This window comes from Euprymna scolopes, chromosome 34 (genome assembly GCF_053919585.1).
Source record: "Euprymna scolopes isolate OS-2025 chromosome 34, ASM5391958v1, whole genome shotgun sequence".
Taxonomy (NCBI): Eukaryota; Metazoa; Mollusca; class Cephalopoda; order Sepiida; family Sepiolidae; genus Euprymna; species Euprymna scolopes.
This window is the reverse complement of record NC_136515.1, coordinates 38,534,560-38,542,059: the sequence shown is the minus strand read 5'-3', so window position 1 is coordinate 38,542,059 and position 7,500 is coordinate 38,534,560. Positions and strand designations below refer to the sequence as shown.

At 30.7% G+C, this 7,500-nt stretch overlaps 2 protein-coding genes across 2 annotated transcripts in view; one reads left to right on the top strand and one right to left on the bottom strand.

The window, feature by feature from the left end:
- LOC145259180 (solute carrier family 4 member 11-like) overlaps positions 1 to 7,500 on the top strand; it is a 533,927-nt gene that overhangs the window by 40,130 nt on the left and 486,297 nt on the right. The gene's annotated exons all lie outside the window — the stretch shown is intronic.
- Positions 1 to 7,500, bottom strand: part of LOC145259183 (uncharacterized) — a 375,138-nt gene that overhangs the window by 188,939 nt on the left and 178,699 nt on the right. The window lies entirely within an intron of this gene.

The window sequence follows — 7,500 nt, the reverse complement described above, 5'->3', positions numbered from 1 at the left end:
AAAAACTCGCTCAATATATGTTACCGTGACATATATGTTACATTGAATAAAAATACGAAAAATATATCCAGTTTGGTAGAAAAGTAATTTATCTTGCCTTTGATAACCTTTATTTGTTATATATTTGTTTTTTGACAACTTTTTCGAATCTATGTGTACAGTAATACAAACCCGTTTTTTTTGTCCGCGCTATTTTTTTAAATCGTATTTCCAGGTTTAATTACAATGTTTTTTATTCAATTGTAAGGTTAAAATACACCCTCCCCTCCCCATGTTAAGAATGGCTTTTTAAATATTAACGTTATTATTACAACACGGATCACTCTCTGCATGAGTACTGTACTTTCACCTAACAATTTAATAAACAAAACATGGTACTTATGCAGAGAAGGTACCGTGCTAAAATAACACTATTAAGAAAGCCATTCTTAACATGGGAAAGGGAGAGTGTTCTGTAACTATTTTATATTTTCACCTAACAATTTAATAAACAAAAGATAGTACTTATGCAGAGAAGGTACCGTACTGAAATAATACCGTTATTTAGAAAGCTATTCTTAACATGGGGAGGGAGTTTTGCATCTATTCTATACTTTCACCTAACAATTTAATAAACAAAAATAGATAGTACGTATGCATAGAAAATACTGTGCTGAAATAATGTTATTTAGAAAGACATTCTTAACATGGGGATGGTATTTTGTAACTATTCTGTCCTTTCAACTAACAATTTAATAACAAAACATGGCACTTATGCAGAGAAGCTACCCCACTGAAATAATGACGTTATTATTTAGAAAGCCATTCTTAACATGGGGATAGGGGTGTTTTGTAACTATTCTGGACTTTCACGTAACAATTTATTAAACAAAAGTTAAACTTAAAGCAGACAAGGAACAGTACTGAATCATTAACATTATTTAGAAAGCCATTCTTAACATGGGGAGGGAGGATGTTTTCTAACTATTCTGTACTTTCGGTGCTGATGCAGAGAGTGATCTACGCTATTTTTTAAATCGCATTTCCACGTTTAATTAAAGTTTTATCATTATTATCGCAAATTATAAAAATATATTTAATAAAATAAAAATATTTTTCGTAACTGCGGGACTATTCGCCATTTCCGGTAGAAATTAGTCTTTCACGTGCACAACACGTGGACGACTTTCGAATTAAAACAGTTAACTTTCTAATTAATAGATGGGTAAAAAAAATCACTATTTTTTAAATTTATATATATATATATATATATTTATATATATATATATATATATATATATATATATATATATATTGTACTTTAACCTTACAATTGAATAAAAAAATATATAAAACTTTAATTAAACTTGGAAATACGATTTAAAAAATAGCGCGGTCCGGTAAGTGCACTAGCGGGTTTGTATTACTGTACACATAGATTCGAAAAAGTTGTCAAAAAAAAAAAAACAAATATATAACAAATAAATGTTATCAAAAGCAAGATAAGTTACTTTTCTACCAAACTGGATATATTTTTTGTGTTTTTATTCAATGTAACATGTTTATTCGGCTCGAAAAACATACAATGTTTACCGATGTATTGGAAAATTCAAGATGGCGTCTGATTCTCTCTTTAACACGGTAAGTTTGGGAAAAGGCGTTATAAATAAAAACCCAGATAAAATACTGTTAAAAACTCGCTCAATATATGTTACCGTGACATCGGTTGACATATATTCGGCGGGTTTTTAATAATATTTTCTATAGTTTTTTTATTTATAACACCTTTTCCCAAACTTACCGTGTTAAAGAGAGAATCAGACGCCATCTTGAATTTTCAAATACATCGGCAAACACTGTATGTTTTTCGAGCTGAATAAATATGTTACATGGAATAAAAACACGAAAAATATATCCAGTTTGGTAGAAAAGTAACTTATCTTGCCTTTGATAACATTTATTTGTTATATATTTGTTTTTTTGACAACTTCTTTGAATCTATGTGTACAGTAATACAAACCCACTATTTTCTCCCGGATTTTGATAACATTTTCCATGCGTGCGTCTCACGTTTGGATATAACAAAAAAAGTTTTTGCAAATTTCGGTGTGCTGAAAACGAATCTGCAAACTGTTTCCGTTGCCAAATATAGTTTTTATGATATGAAGAAATTACTTTTTCGAAAAGTAGGCGATCACTTTTCCATGTAAATTTAACTTAAAATAAGCACCCACTTAGCATCATTTGTTTATCTTATTTTTTTTTATTTTTAAAAGCTTTCCTTACGAAACCTACCTAAAATAAATTTTTCTAATTCTTAATTTCTAATTTTATGGGGGGGGGGGAATATGAAGAATTACTCCACCCTCGAAAATTCCTTTACAATTACCACTATTATAGGTTTTCGGGGTCGCTGAAAACGAAAATAACGTTTATAATTAAGGCAAACGAGTAGTTTCCAAGATATGAAGAAATATTAGTTTAAAACCGTGGAGGATCACTTTTCCATAATAATTTAACGTAAAATGATCACCCACTTTGTGGCCACGATTTTTGTTTTTTGGGGGGAGGACTTTCTTTTTACCCTTGGAAAATCCTTTAAAATTGCCTGTTTAAATTACAAAATGCAAAAGAAATCAAACAAAAAAACTTTTTTGCCAAGAAACACGCAGAAAAATGTTAAAAAATAGCATCCATTTTTTTCTATCGAATTCATTTGCTGTTTTTATTGAAAACTATTTTCTCCCGGATTTTTGATAAAATATTCCATTTTCGTATATAACAAAAAAATTTTTTTGTAGATTTCGGTGTGCTAAAAACGAATCTGCAAACCGTTTCCGTCGTAAAAAAAAATAGTTTTTATGATATGAAGAAATTACTTTTTCGAAAAGTAGGCGATCACTTTTCCATGTAAATTTAACTCAAAATAAGCACCCACTTTCTAGCCAGCTAAGAGAGGGTGGGACTTTTCCCATGTTTATTGGCTAAACAGCTTTCGCTTATGCTCGCACGTAGCATAAACGAAGGCTACGGCTGTAAAATGGAAAATAATCCCAGAGTTCAGGGGTTATTACCATGCAAAAAAAAAAAAAATTAAACAAAAACCTTTTTAACCAAGAAACACACAGAAAAATGCCCCTCTCTCAGGTGGCCAGAAAGTGGGTGCTCATTCTAAGTTAAATTTAGATTGAAAAGTGATCACACACTTTTCGAAAAAGTAATTTCTTCATATCATGAAAACTTTCTTTTTGCGACGGAAACGGTTTGCAGATTCGTTTTTAGTACCCCGAAATCTACAATAAAATATTTCGTTATATACGAACATGTGACGGGCCTTAAAGTAAAATAATACCGGATTTTTGGAGCAGATTTGTCATTTAGTTGTACAAATATCTTCAAACCAGGTAATCACTAAAAGGGACTCTTAAAAGTCGTCACCTGTATCGAGCAAAAGTTTAAAACAACCGAATATATGCCAGCCTACGTCACAGTAACATATATTGAGTGAGTTCCTAACAGTATTTTGTATAGTTTTTTAGTTTAAACTCATTTTCCCAAAATATCCCCAAACTTAATGTGTCTGATACAGTCTGCCGCCATTTGTATTTTTCAAATATACCGATAAACACTGCATGTTTTTGAACCGATTAAACATTATACATTACATAAAAACACTACAATCTTATCCAGTTAGGTAGAACATTTACTTTTCTTGCCTTTGATACCATTTATTTGTTATATATTTATTTTTTGACAACTTCTTTGTATCTGTGTTTAGTAATACAAACCCTTTTCATTTAATGTAACGTTTAGTCGGCTCGAAAAACTGTTTATCGGTGTATTTGAAAGATACAAATGGTTGCGGACACTGTGGATTACGTTAAGTTTGAGAAAGTGAGTTAAAACTAAAAAAAAAAACTATACAAAATACTGTTACAAACCCACCGATTATGTCAGCCTATGTCATACATGGTAACATATATTCGGTGGGTTTTTGACACTGTATTGTATAATTTTTAGTTTTCAACTTACTTTCCCAAACTTAACTTAATCAACAGAGTCTGCAACCATTTCTGTTTTTCGAGCCGATTAAACATTTTACATTACATTAAAACACTAAACAATTATCCAGTTAGGTAGAAATATAACTTACCTTACCTTTCATTTATTTGTTTTTGACAACTTTTTCGAATCTGTGTATAGTAACCCTCCCCCCATCACTCAAATATCAATTACTAACTCACATTTTTGTATACAGAAAAAAAACATTTAGCGTTTCAACATTTTTGCTACGTTCAGCTTTATCCACTGATTGTTGGTCGAGCCCAAGCCATGGTTGACGGTAATCCCGAGAATCAGGATCCATTTCTGCAAGAGTAACATTTTTTTTCATTTTCGCTTTTTTTTTTTTTTTTTTTTTTTTTGGAGTGGATTGCTGTACTAAGAATATAAGAAACATGCATTTTCTCTTTTTATTAGAATTTTCTATTACACCAAATTGAGCCACAGCAACGCGTGGCAGGGTACAGCTAGTATATATATATATAAATGAAATATCTGGTTTGTTCAAAATCGATAAAACCATATTTATACATTACCAATTTAATAGAAATTTTCAGACAGTCTATCTGTAGAGTTGAGGAATGTTTTTATGTTATTAAAATAAATTAACATTGCAAGTTATAAAAATAAAATAAAAATATTTTTCGTAAGTGCAAGATTGTCCGCCATTTCCTTTCCGGTAGAAATTAGCCTTTCACTTAATGCACCACGAGTTGAAGACTTTCGAATTACAACATTTCATTATCTGTTTAAACGATAAGTACAAAAAAAACACATTCCCTACTTTTTAAAATTTAAATTACTTTGTTTATCTTTTTAATTTTTTATTTTTAAATTCATTTGTTGATCTTAAGGCTTTTCGCCCATCAAACCTTACGTTTTAATTGTTTAGTTTTTTTTTCACATCTAACGACATTTCGATTTCCAAGAATTATTTTTTTTTTGCTTAAAGCTTTCCTCGCCAAGCCTACCTAAAATAAATTTGTCTAATTCTTAATTTCTTATGTTATTGAAAAAAAAATAGCATAAATTTTTTTTCTATCGAATTCATTTGCTGTTTTTATTGAAAACTTTTCCCCCCGGATTTTTTATAAAAATTTTACATTAAGGCCCGTCTCACGTTCGTATATAACAAAATATTTTTTTTTGTATATTTTGGTGTGCTAAAAACGAATCTGAAAACCGTTTCCGTCGCAAAAAAAAAATAAATAGTTTTCATGATATGAAGAAATTACTTTTTCGAAAAGTGGGTGATCACTGTTCCATGTAAATTTAACTTAACAATGAGCACCCACTTTCTGGCTACCTGAGTAGGGGGCGTTTTTTTTAGTGTTTATTGGCTGAAAGGTTTTTTGACAAGGCAGTTTGGTACGCGAGTGCATATTTAGCAGCCTTTGTTTACGCTATGCGCGAGCATAAACGAAGGCTATGGCTGTGAAATGGAAAATAGTCCTAGAGTTCAGGGATTATTACCATGCAAAAGAAATCAAACAAAAAAACTTTTTAGCCAAGAAACACACGGAAAAATACCCTTCTCGCAGATGGCCAGAAAATGGGTGCTCATTCTAAGTGATCACCCACTTTTCGAAAAAGTAATTTCTTCATATTATGAAAACTTTTTTCTTTGCAACGGAAACGGTTTGCAGATTCGTTTTTAGTACACCGAAATCTACAATAAAGTATGTTGTTATATACGAACATGAGACGAGCCTTAAAGTAAAATAATACCGGATTTTTGGGGGCAGATCTGCCGTTTAGTTGTACAAATATCCTCAAACCAGGTAATCACAAAAAGGGACTCTTAAAAGTCGTCAGCCGTATCGAGCAAAAGTTTAAAACAACCGAATATATGTCAGCATATGTCACAGTAACATATATTATGTGAGTGCCTAACAGTATTTTTTTTATATTTTTTTAGTTTTAACTCATTTTTCCACAATTTCCCCAAACTTAACGTGTTCCATACATTCTGTCGCCATTTGTATTTTTCAAATATACCGATAAACACTGCATTTTACATTGCATAAAAACACTAAAATCTTATCCAGTTAGGTAGAAAATTAACTTATCTTGCCTTTGGTACCATTTATTTGTTATATATTTATTTTGTGACAACTTTTTGTATCTGTGTTTAGTAATACAAACCTCTTTATTGAATGTAACGTTTAGTCGGCTCGAAAAACAGTGTTTATCGGTGTATTTGAAAGATACAAAAGGTGGCGGATACTGTTGATTATGTCAAGTTTGAGAAAGTGTGTTAAAACTAAAAATCTATACAAAATACTGTGAGAAACTCACCGATTATGTCAGCCTATGTCACGGTAACATATATTCGGTGAGTTTCTGGCACTGTTTTGTATAGTTTTTAGTTTTTAACTTAATTCCCAAACTTAACATATTCAACAGAGTCTGCGACCATTTGTGTGTTTTCGAGCCGATTAAACATTTTACATTAAATAAAAACACTAAACAATTATCCAGTAAGGTAGAAACAAAACTTGGTCTTTGGGCCGAGATCACAGTGTAGTATCCGTTCTTCAGATGCTGCACTTCAATTTCTTGTTCTCTGTCAGTGGAGGAGAAGTCTTTCACGACTGAGATCATTTTTAATTTTTGTTCCTTTTCTCCACGTTAAAAAACAACCCTATTGTCTAACTCTGTCTTGTGGGGAGGCATTGTAAATAGGAACTTACCTTACCTTTGCTTTCATTTATTTGTTTTTGGACAAATTTTCCGAATCTGTGTATAGTACCCCTCTCACCCAAATATTAATTAATAACTCACATATTTGTATACAGAAAACAAACAAGCAAATAAAAAAAACGATTTAGTGTTTCAACATTTTAGCTACGTTCGGCTTCATCTACTGGTTGTTGGTAGAGACCAAACCATGATTGACGGAACCTCCCGAGGATCTAGATCAAATCCTGCAAGGGTACCATTTTTTTTCATTTTCGCCTTCTTTTTCACTTTTTGCAGTGGATTGCTGTACTAAGAATATAAGAAACATGCATTTTCTCTTTTTATTAGATTTTTCCATTACACCAAATTGAGCCACAGCAACGCGTGGCAGGGTACAGCTAGTATATATATATATATATATATATATATATATATATATATATATATATATATAGTTGTTCATTTTTATTTTAAAAATATTTATTGTTGTTCGATTTAATTAAAATATTCATGGTTTAATTTCAAATTATTGCTTAATAATTGTTTATTGCCTAAATTAATATTTCATGTTTTGCAACATTTTATTGTTTTCTTCTTCAAACTATTTTACGTGCATATTTTTTATATATTGAATAATGTTCAGTATTATTATAAATAGAATCGTGTTCCTTTCTTTTCTTCTTTCTAAATGTAATTTATAAGTAAATAATGAACGTATCTTTGTCTTTAATATCAATGAAACAACGAAATGTTTAATAACTTTTAACGTATAAACAC